We start from the raw sequence: 12,502 nt of genomic DNA, 5'->3' as shown, positions 1-12,502 counted from the left end.
GTAATATCCTAGAGAGAAAATCATATTCCCTTATTTGTACATTTTTTTATGTTGTAAATTTACAGGTTAAGCCTTTGATACTTGAGTTTACATTTAACAAATCTATCTAAAAAAACAAATAATAATAAAAACAAGAATAACAGTAGGCCACCGATTCAGGTTGTCACCCACCTCTGGCCCGGAGGCAGCTGAAATTGGCTCCAGCACCCTCCGCAACCCTAGGGAGGATAAAGTGGTTCAGAAAATCTCATCTCCCATCTCCTTTTCTGAACCACTTTATCCTCTTAGGGTCACAGGGGGTGCTGGAGCCAATTCCAGCCAGAGGAGGGGGACACCCTGAATCGGTGGCCAGCCGATTGCAAGGCTCAAGGAGACGGACAACCATGCACACTCACACCCGTACCTAGGGGCAATTAAGAGTGTCCAATCAGCCTACCATGCACGTTTTTGGAATGTGGCAGGAAACCAGAGTACCCAGAGGAAACCCACACGAAGAACATGCAAACTCCACACAGATGGTCATGACCTGGATTTGAATCCAGGACCCCAGAGCTGTGAGGCTGACGCGCTAACCACTCGTTCCACAGCGCCATGGTTCAGGAAATGAGATGAGATTAATAATAATGATAATAATAATAATAATAACAATAATAATAATCATCATCATAATACTACTAATACTACTACTAATAATAATAATAACAACAATAGTAATCATATTAATAATAATAATAACAATAATAATAATAATAATAATAATAATAATAATAACAATAATAATAATAATAATAATGATAATAACAAAAGCTAAATTTAAAAAATGACGTGGAAAAATAACCCAATACACTATAGAGGATTAACTTTCTCAAACGTTGACAAAAATAGGTGTCCAATCCATTTGGTAGGAGGGCTGGCAGTAATAACTCAGTCATCTTTCAGTTCAGAGGATTGGACATGTATCATTGTTAGTAGCACCCAATGACTCAAAGGAGTTGAATCGACCAAAGTACAACAACATTTGCTGAAGTAATGTATTCATTATAGGCCACACCTCGATAGTGTAATGACAAACAACGATACTAGACAAGTAAAGTGAGTCACCACAGTCTGGAAAGGAATTACTCATGTGTCGCATAGTGATACCATCTATTTTCACAGTTTGTATAGACCAATATATGCGATGCTGACTGACTTAATTCCCAGAATTGACTGAGTCTTCCAGGCCATTCGATAATGAGGTCAAAGAAAGAAAAAGGCAGTAAAAATGTTAAATAGTCATTTTTCGGTGTCCAAATGGTATACCTGTTGTATGACTACACAAGAGACTGCATAGATAGACTGATCACCAGATTATAACAGCCAGACACAACAACAACCACATTTACACTGTTACAGAGTAAGAATTGTTTTAGTCACAAAATATTTCTTGTGTATAGAAAACTGTTCATTAGTCATTGTTACGCGGCCCGGAGGAACCAGTGGTTAGCGCGTCAGCCTCACAGCTCTGGGGTCCCGTGTTCAAATCCAGGTCACGTGCACCTGTGTGGAGTTTGCATGTTCTCCCCTGGCCTGCGTGGGTTTCCTCCAGGTACTCCGGTTTTCTCCCACATTCCAAAAACCTGCATGGTAGGCTGATTGGACACTCTAAATTGCCCCAAAGTATGGGTTTGAGTGTGCATGGTTGTCCGTCTCCTTGTGTCCTCGCAAGGGCCGCAGGGGGTGCTGGAGCCTATCCCACCCTGAATTGGTAGCCAGCCAAGCACAGCGCACAAAGAGACCGACAACCATTCACGCTCGCATTCATACTTAGGGGCAATTTAGAGTGTCCAACCAGCTGTAGTACCCGGGAAAAACATGCATGCTCCACACAGGAAGGTCCGAATTTGAGATTGAACCCTGGATCTCAGATCTGTGAGGCTGACACGCTAACCATTCGTCTACTGGGCCCAATTTATTACTTACATAAATAATTATAAAATAATTAATTAGTATAGGTAATTATTATTTACTTATATCGTCAATTTAGATGGGAAAACAAAAGATTATAACACATTTGATTATTTTAAGTCAATGTATAAAATAAGTCAATTTCACCAACTGGTTTTAGAAATAGCTAAATGAAACATGTTTACATTTTATGTAACTTTTGAAATTGTAAATGCAGCGTAATTGGCCTCCAGGTATTGTGTAATTCTATTAAATACTGTATGTAAATTGTGTCATCTGTAGCTGAGATCAAAAGAAAAAAAACTAGAGAACAAAACAAAATTATTAGCGGACACCTGCTTCACAAAAGCGGCCTGTTTTGTTCTACTCTCCTGGCTTCCGCACGAAGGAAATGGTCCTATTGTCCTTGGGAGAGGAAGTGGCCTGAAGCTACCAGTTTAGATCCATAGAGACGGCGGTGAATTATTAATCATTACTTACAAAGTGACCACACACAAGGTTGGCTGTGTTGTTTGATCACGCTGCACCATCTAGACATACTAGGCATGTAATTCTTATTTTACCAGTAATAATAGGCTATTCTGGAATTAAATGGAAATGTAGGTTTTCAAATATACACCACAATTAATATGACTGATTTTAAACTCCTGCAGTTTATTAATGAAAGTGTTTTGTGTTATTCATCAGGCACATAACCTATTATGGCTCTGTTGTTTTTCTATAATGAAGAAAGATTTTAAAAATGAAAAAATGACTAATATTTTCAGCTCCACTCTTTCAAAGTCAGTGTTTAATGTTGAATCATTAGTTAACAGACAAGACTATTGATTAAAATTAGCTAATTTGATGTGAATAGCAAAAAGGTGCAGACTGGATGAGAGAATATTTTTATTATATTATATATTATATTATATGTATCATTATATATTATATAATACATATATGATATATATCATATTATATTATTTTAAATGTCATTTTGTTTACCGGGGCGGCGCTCTGGGGTCCTGGGTTCAAATCCAGGTCGGTCCACCTGTGTGGAGTTTGCATGTTCTTCCCGCCTGCGTAGGTTTTCTCCAGGTACTCCAGTTTCCTCCCATATTCCAAAGACATGCATGGTAGGCTGATTGGACCCTCTAAATTGCCCCTTGGTATGAAAGTGAGCGTGAATGGTTGTTTGTTTCCTTGTGCCCTGCGATTGGCTGGCCACCAATCCAGGGTGTCCACTGCCTCTGGCCCGAAGTCAGTTGGGATAGGCTCCAGCACCCCCCGCGACCCTAGTGTGGGTAAGGGGATTCAGAAAATGAGATGAGGTATATACTAGTATAGTATATATGTCTCTTTCTTGTGCAGTTTCCTCACCATGCTCGTAAATGACTACACTACCCATAATGCCCTGCAACTGTTTCCAAAAGGAATACAAAGTGGACGAGCCACAGTGACAGCTGAGCTAAGTTTGCTGAGGGGAAAACTTCAACTTCGAGTAACGCCAGACGCGAATTAATGAAACATGTAAGTATAACAATGTTCTCCTTTGGGGCATCTTTGTGACATTTCATCGACTGGGCACCTTTAAAGTCGCTACAATAGTTTCTTAGTCTCATCTTGGACAACTTTGTGAAGGAACATTTTCTAGAGGTGCATCGCGTTTGAAGACACGGTTCTTGCTGTCTTTTCTTTTGCGACTTCTCACATAGGCAAAGTATACCTACATATTTGTTGCACGTCAAACCAAGGTTTTATGTAATTTTATCCGTTCCTTTAAAAAAATATATATATAAATTTTTAATTTTAAAATCTATCGGCTGTACCCAGCTTAACTAGTATTCTGTTGTCATATGTCTTGTTTTGCTGATTCTAAACTGTACCTGATCTTTTTTCACGAAAAAGCTGTATATCAAGGTGCTTTTTTTGTGATTTTACTTTAAAAAATAAGATATAAATTAAAATATAAATAATATAATAACATAAAATAAAATAGTATATACATGAATACATTATCCAATCGCATCCATTGCCATGGCAACAGCACCAATTCCCCAACTCCTAAAATTTAATAAAATAAATACCAAAACAAATATGCAGAAAATAATTTTTAATAAAACATGTCAGTTTATTATTGTAATCAACTTTCTACATTTTCAGATTTTAGCATTCATATTCTTTCTTTCAGTAAAAAATGATTTTTTTTTAATTTATTAGTTTGAACATGAAAAGGGTTTAGATCGGGGGAAGTCATAATTTATTTTCAATTCTAATACTACTTACTATTATTTATTTAAAATGTTAATGTCAAATCTATTAGGTGGCTATTTAAATACACATGAATTGACTTGAAAGTTCATATACTTGAAATTTGGTGTTTGAGAGTGAGGTAAATAAACAAAAAAACATCTGCTATTCGCTGTCAATCCTAGCTGTATATTTTGATTTAGATCTTAAGATCTCTAGCAAAGAGGCATAGTGGTAAGCCCATCAGTCTCACAATTTAGAGGTCCTGCTGTCATTTATCAGCTCGGATCCTCTTTGTGGAGTTCATATAATGTTGGACGTCCGTTTGTTCATTCACTGCGAGCCTCCTTTTTCAAATGGCTTGGGCAGCTAGTGCTTTTCATGGCAGACAATGAGGAAAGGATCCTTCATCAATTACTTATGTACTAGTTGCCTGAGAAAACACATTCAATGTACCTGCTAACTGTGCTTACCGTATTTTCACGACTATATGGCGCATCGTATTTTTAGCTCCAGTGTCAATAACGAGTGCTATCTCTGTATTTTACACACAAAGGACGCACCGTTTTATAGACGCAGCCAGGCATGGCAAAACATACACCAGCTTAAACATACTCGCTACACCCACACGCTAAAAACACGTTTTTGAAAAGGCAACGGAAGCAAAACTGAGTTTGGTTGTACTTTATTTAGCCATTTTACAATGTACTCACGTCATCATCACCCACAAATCCATCAAAGTCCTCATTTTCTGTGTCCGAATTGAACAATTAATTGTCCAAATGAGTCATCGAAAACGCTGAGTTTTTTACGTTCGTCCAGGCGACCACAATCCATTCGCAAATAGTAGCTAGCTAGTAGCTAGCGTAACTATTCCAACGCTGCCTTCCATGCTTCGTAAAGCTGTGTTGATGTCGATGTACAGGCCACAATCCATTCGCAAATGGTAGCTAGCTAGTAGCTAGCGTAACTATTCCAATGCTGCTTTCCATGCTTCGTAAAGCTGTGTTGATGTCGATGCACCGGCCACAATCCATTGGGTGTATTGACGAAGAACTATATATCCCAGCAGTCACTGCGCAGTACTTTTTCTACGGGGAAAATAGTAGAGTCGGGGGCTGCTTGCCGTAGTTTTGAGAGCTGTAGAGGATGGTGTACCCTATCGGCTGATTTATTTTATTTTATCGTAATAACAATTTTAGTATTTGTTCCATATATAAAGCGCACTGGATTATAAGGCGCCCTGTCTATTTTGGAGAAAATTTAAGACTTTTATGTGCACCTTATAGTCGTGAAAATACGGTAATTAATACAGAATTCACACAACATGCAAAAAATATTTAAAAAAATATGTTTCTGTACTTGTACTCTCATCTCATCTCATTTTCTGAACTGCTTCATCCTCATTAGGGTCACGGGGTTGCTGGAGCCTATCCCAGCTGACTCCGGGCCACAGGCGAGGGACACCCTGAATCGGTGGCCAGCCAATCGCAGGGCTCAAGGAGACGGACAACTAAGCACACTCACACCCGCAACTAGGGACAATTAAGAATGTCCAATTAGCCTACCATGCATGTTTTTTTTTAAATGTGGGAGGAAACCAGAATACCTGGAGGAAACCCACATAGGCCCGGGGAGAACATGGAACTCCACACTAGTGGATGTGACCTGGATTTGAACCCAGGACCCAGAGCTGTGAGGCCGACGCGCTAACCACTTGCTTCACCGGGCCGACCTGTACTTGTACTATGACACTTAAATTACAGTGCGAAATACTGTGTTTCCATTGGTATCAGTGTATACTACAAAATGAGTTTTCAAGTTTACACAACCGCAAATTCAAATTATGGACTTTTGCCCTCCTTTACAACAGCATTAACAAAGTTTCATTGTCTGGAGTTCTATAGACGTAATGGCCACAGCTGATATTTTCCAACCCTGTTCAGATGTTGGGTTGGGAATTCAAAGCAGATAATTTTATTTTCTTCTGCTTTAAACCTTTTAAATTGATTTCACCAAATCAGTCAGTAATTATATACATGCTATAAATCATGCAGCATTATGATCACTTTAGAGTCAACGATGCAACGGTTTATTATAAATTGAGTTTCGAAATACATATATGATCTTACTTATTCTTACACCTCTGTTTTCTTTGTCAGCCTTTGGCCCCACCTCCGCCTTCCCTCACCGCTTGTCCCTCCTCTCACAGGACACGCACTTTACAAAGGACACACACTAGGAGGCCAGCAAAAGACCTTTAGGAACAGCCAAGTCTGAACTTCATGTTTTCACATGAAACAAGGTCGTATTCCAACCACACAGCCCAGATATAAGACCACAGTAAGTCCAGTTAATTGTTTTCTTATTTAGAGAATTGAAGGTTGTTGCGAAAGGTGGGCTTTTTAGTATATTTTATCATATTTAATGACCTTAGTCAATTAAATAAAGAGTCCGGGTGCACCATAGTGCTCTGGTGCTACTTTATTTTGGGTTTTGTCATCATATCAATTACAGTTAATCCAAGTGTGGTGTGCAACAGAGCCATTTTATTAACAGCCCACATCCATGTGTTATTACAAGCTGTTGTTGACTACCGTCACAATTTTTGCTCGGTCCTTATTTTATAAAGTATTCTTTTTCTGTAGATACGTGACAGTGTGAAACTGCAGTTGGTGATTGAGCTTTTAAACTTTTCATGTGTTCATTTGTGTTTACATTACAACATGAGGATTCTGTAATGTAAACATGGACATGTGAATGTATTATTGGAGTCTGTGGGTGACTTTTACTTTTGTAATTTGATCAGTGTTTGGGGTGTGTGTGTGTGTGTGTGAGTGTGTGTGTGTGTGTGTGAGTGAGTGTGTGTGTGTGTGTGTGTGTGTGTGTTTTAAAACGTGATACATATGTTTGCAAATGAGTGAATTTAAAATATGTTGTAGTAATTTAACACTTTGCATCGAGCAAAGACCTGTATTGAGATTCTACAACAATTACTTCATAGTCATAGCCACATAATTGACCACAAATAAGCCAAACATATTTTTGTTTGCAAAAAAAATGATTACGATTTGACGTTTTCTAGAGAAGGGGATTTTTATGATGATTGTTTTTTTCTCCCAGTTTACTTGCTAAGAACAGACTGACTTTAATAGAATGATTAAATGGTACTTGGGGTTATTTTATGATGACTTTCTTTTTACATGCACCTTCTGTCCACATATAGCTCTTGCAGGTGTTGGGGTGACATTGTTTTTAGCATTAGGGTCCTTCAGTGTTCCCTCCTTTTGTGTCTCATGCTCCTTTACTCCCTTTTATAATGTTTTCAAATTGTACATAATTTATTTTATTTATGAGATATCTACGTTTTCTTTTCAGCTTTGTTAGAAATGTTTAGCTGACATGCCAGTCTTTTTTCGCAATGTATTGAACAAATGGTTTGTTTAAAACATAAAAAAAACCTTTGAGCATCTTTGAGAACCTTATTCTAATATTTCACAAACACTATTCTTATATGATTTTATGAACAAAACTAATTATTGGTAGAATGTACATTGTGTTGTGACATTGAACTATTGTAAATCCCCGAATTGAGAATAAAGCTGCAACCCAGAATGTTAATGCACAAGGCTATGTTACTGTTGTTCAAACATGATCCGCAGATAATTACTGAACTCTTGTTGCAGAATGCTCTTTATTTTTTTGCTAAAACCTAGGACTGGAGCAGGGGTTAGCAGACTTTTTCGTTTTACCGTAGAGTTTACAAGTGTTAGGTTTAGGGTTAGGGTTATGGCATCTTATTGATGGAGTGAAGTCTTCAAGAAAAACGATATACTGAACATCATAGGGTACATTGAGACCGTGTGCGGTCGTTTGGTCGCTGGTCTTTTGGTCGCCGTCTTTTGGTTGCCGGACTTTTGGTCGCGGTCTTTTGGTCGCCCGGACCCAAACAACGGGCGACCAAAAGACCGGCGACCAAAAGACCGGCGACCAAAAGACGGGTGACCAAAAGACGGGCGACCAAAAGACTGGCGACAAAACAAGGTAAAACAACACGGTCTACTCATCAATAAAAGCCAACAATGGCCCTGAGCAGTTTCACTGAGCGGACGTGAGTGTATAAGAGTTTGTATGTACATGAGTTGTCCCCTTAGGAAGGGACATCAGTCAGGGTCTTAACAAGTTCTCCAACAAAACACAAGAAAAGTACGGGAAATGTGGAGCTTTTCTTTAGCCTAATAATTAATAGGGCATTAAGTATGACTAAATAATAATTCACAGTTTGTATTTAGGGAATTTGAGCAACGATTTAAATGGTAATTATCAATAACCTTCCGGGCGACCAAAAGACCGGCGACCAAACGACCGAGTACCCATTGAGACAAGGAAATTAACTGATTTTCACTAAACAAACAGTGGAAATATATTAATTTCAATATAGTGTTCAATCTGACAACCCAAAGAAGTCAAGGTTTGAACGTTGACCTGAGACAAAACTGACTTTTTTTCTTAATTTTTTAAATGACATATAAATTCGATTTAAAATTCAATTAAACTCTTAATTGACTTTCAAATTATAGGTCATACTAAAAGAGAAAAAAGAGCTGATGTATCTTGCTGGGTCATTTTTTTAACACACAAATATTGCATTTGAAAAGTGGTGGCCTGCATTTTTTAAATGACTACAGTATATATGTGGACTTCATACACACTTGAATGACATTTTAAAAAAGATTTTATTTTTGTGATGAATTTAAACTAATTAAAAAAAAAATGATACTGCTGCCTGTTTTATTTTAATTTTTGAACATGAGTTTAGACAGTCGTTGCAGTCTGAGAAATATCAGTAAAGTTTTGCTTGTACAGTACTGATTGTTATTTTTGCAAGTTGTGTTAATCAATACCAATATGGTTCAATCTTTCACCTTGCCAACCACTGACCTGTCACTCCCCAATGCAATGCTGTATGCATTCGCTCACGTACGCAATCTCCTGGCCGGCATTTAATTAGTTGCACTTTTGCCTTCTTGAGTTAAGCTCAGGTCCAGTCCAAGCTCCAAGGACACAGGTTTTCTGTTGGCAAAATTGCATGAGGCACAAGCCTTTTTCATGGTATAGTTACCATAATGATAATTAATAAGTAAACATATTATTCAGTGGTTCTCAAACATTTTACACCATTTTACAGTACCAGTCAAAAATGTCCCACGAGAGTGACCAACATATGGCCTGAATAGTTATCAAAAATGGTAATATTAGAAGATGTAATTTTGCAAGAATAAAATCTAAATTATTTGTAAAAAGAAAAAAAAAACATTAACATTTAACAAAGACAACTTTTTGTTAAATTGATGCATAAAAAAATACAACAAAATGGAATTAAGGAAGGAAAGTAAACCCAGGAATTAAGTCAAATATTTTGAGGTCACTGCCAAAATATCTGACAGTAAACACAAAATACTACAAAAATGTATATAAACTATAATGTTATCCGAATTAAAAGCGGCACTTGTTATATTACAATTATTTTAACTCATAAGAATCAGGTAAAAGTCTATGAAAACAAATTGAATTCATAGAAATAAAGTTAAGGTATTATCAGCAAAGATAGCACAATATTCCAGTAATATAAGTAGTTATGTTGCAAACTATCCCCAGGTAATGTATCATTAAAAAAATTATTGAACTTCAAAAGACTGTAATTTTCAGACCAAAAGTAATACCCGCCAAATTTGACAAGAAAAATCCACTTTTTCAAATCTAAGCTGCACTGAACTATAAGCCGTAGAAGTTTACAATACATTTATTAATTCATTTTCTAGGCTCGCTTATCCTCACAATGTTGATGGGGGTGCTGGAGGCTATCCCTGGTAACTACAGGCATGAGGGGGGGGACACCCTGAATCAGTGGCCAGCCAATCGCAGGGCACAAGGAGATGAAAAACCATTCACGCTCACACTCATACTTAGGGCCAATTTAGAGTATCCAACCAGCCTACCCTGCATGTTTTTGGGATGTGGGAGGAAACCGGGGTACCTGAAGAAAACCCTTACAAGCCCGGGGAGAACATGTCAACTTCACAAAGTAAGGAGTGACCTGGGATTGAAACCATAGCCCCAGAATTTTGAGGCCGATGCGCTAATCACTCAGTCACCGGGCCGTCTTTACGATACATTTTGGGATATTTTCATCCAGACGCATGTGGCTGATGAGTGGTTAGCATGTCCACCTTGCAAAATATAATATATCATTCAGATATTTCTTAGGCCAGCAGAGAAGGCTTTGAAGGCCCTGATGGCCCGCCACTGGTTGAGTACCACTAGAAAGAGCCAACGTACTACAGTAATCCCTCGATTATCGCGTCTTCACTTATCGCGAATTCACTGCTACGCAATTTTTTTTGCTATTAATTATAACTTTTTATATTTTTTTAAATTCATAAAAATGTGAAAATCCACGCTGAAACTCATAAGCGGTAGCCACTCTTGCTACTAGGACTTAGAACTGAAGGAAAAAAAAACTTATAATAGAGGTGACCCTACTTCGCGATTTCTCGATTATCGCGGCCATGTCTGATCTACATTAACCATGATATTCGAGAGGGATTACTGTACTTGTGTTTGAAAATCACTGATTTTAAGTATATATATTTAAACCCTAATTTCTGAATACAATTCTGTAGGATTCTTAAAACCTTTAGCTGGGATATCAGACAAGAAGATTTTTCCACGACTGATTGCCCAACCAAATCTTCTAGAACACAATAACCAGATTGTGAAGGTTTGGACAAAAAAGGCGGGGCAGTTGGCTAATAACCATGTCCACTATGTTGCCTCAAACCGGACAACAAAGTCTAGCTTGGATGCATGTGACATTCCAACCAGTGCTTTGCCTTCCATCAAATTTGAAGTGACAGAACTTGGACATGGCTTTGAGTAGCGTTATAATAATTCCATGCTCACACTGTCATGATTAATTCGTACTGTTTGGGTGTAAGAGTCTCATTTGGATTGCAACTATCGGAAAAAAAAACGTTGGTCCCAAATCAACACACTCATCAGATTGCAGATTGCTATCGTGTGGAAGAGCAGGGCAGTCCAACAAGGAATAAATGGAACTAAAGAGCTTGTGATATTGATATGGGTTGCTGCTGTATTCTACGGTTAAATTAGGTGAGTCACGTGTGCACCAGTGTCTGACAGGAGAACGTAACCCTTTGGCTTCTGCGACTGAATAGAGGTATCAAGTGTTTTGTGTTTCCTTCAATTGAAGCAGGGAGCTTAAATTTCTAATAACCGTAGTAGGGTATATAAAATATTGTAAAACACTTTTCAGTCTGCAGCAAACAGCAGCTTCATTGTCAAAAAAAAGTTTTACCCTTCTATTTCCCTTTTTGCCGCAGTGACCTCTGGTGACAAAAGTGTTAAATGCAGCATATTCAATGGATTTAACTGTCAAAGAACTGCTTGTTATAATACTTATTCTGATAATGAGCCTAATAATTAAATTTTAACTGGTCAATTTTTAAACATTTGTCCATTGTCCAACATGGAATGTAGGTGCAGAGCACCATTAGTGACTATCAATTCCATTAAATCAGAGTTGGTAGCGAATAATGTTGAGTTCCATGTATGTTCTAGGTGTTATTTTTTTCCCTGAAAGATCCAGGATGTCAGCTAGAATATAGACGCCATTAAAAACAATCCTTTAAATTTACAGATAATCATGCATACTTTATTCATTATAACCTCATTTGATATTGCCTTATTTACACTAAACAAAACCGACATCTTTGAGTTATTTCTTTTGGCGTTTATAGAGAAGAACATCATTTAGGATATGGAAAAAAACATGAATTTTGCAGTTTTCATGTAGTGTGTACAAGCTTCAGGTTGTGTCCATGGGTGTGGTACAGTTATGCCGAAAAACCTGATCTGTGCTGCTTCAGGCCATGGTAACGTTATACGAGTAACACAAGTAAATGCCCAGGCTTTCTGTGAACCTTTGTTGAAAGAATCGTTCGAGGAAACAAAAGTTATATTTTGAGGTGGCAGTTGATTTTTGGGAAAAAGAAGAACATAGCAATTGTTATATGGAACTGAGCAACGCCCAAATTATAATGTTTTTCTGATTGTTTGTTCCTTGTGTTTTTCTTTCCTCTTTTAGTTGCTGCTTTCCCCCATCAAAACATTGTCCTGCCGACCTGTTTTCTGGCTTTCAGCCACCAGGGGACACAGTTGGCTTTAACCTCCACTTCTGTCAAACTTGCACTCTTATTACTATTGCCCATTTCTACTGCTCCCCTTTCTCCTCCCTCCTGGC

At 37.8% G+C, this 12,502-nt stretch overlaps 1 long non-coding RNA gene across 1 annotated transcript; it reads left to right on the top strand.

Moving 5' to 3' along the window:
- The first annotated feature begins 3,328 nt into the window (after positions 1 to 3,328).
- Positions 3,329 to 12,495, top strand: LOC144077705 (uncharacterized). Its single transcript, XR_013301074.1, has 3 exons — positions 3,329 to 3,459; positions 6,342 to 6,522; positions 12,347 to 12,495. It is a non-coding gene; the product is annotated as an uncharacterized LOC144077705 (long non-coding RNA).
- The last annotated feature ends 7 nt before the right edge of the window (positions 12,496 to 12,502 follow it).

Source organism: Stigmatopora argus, chromosome 7, assembly GCF_051989625.1.
Source record: "Stigmatopora argus isolate UIUO_Sarg chromosome 7, RoL_Sarg_1.0, whole genome shotgun sequence".
NCBI classification, from domain to species: domain Eukaryota; kingdom Metazoa; phylum Chordata; class Actinopteri; order Syngnathiformes; family Syngnathidae; genus Stigmatopora; species Stigmatopora argus.
This window is presented reverse-complemented; position numbering and strand designations above follow the sequence as displayed.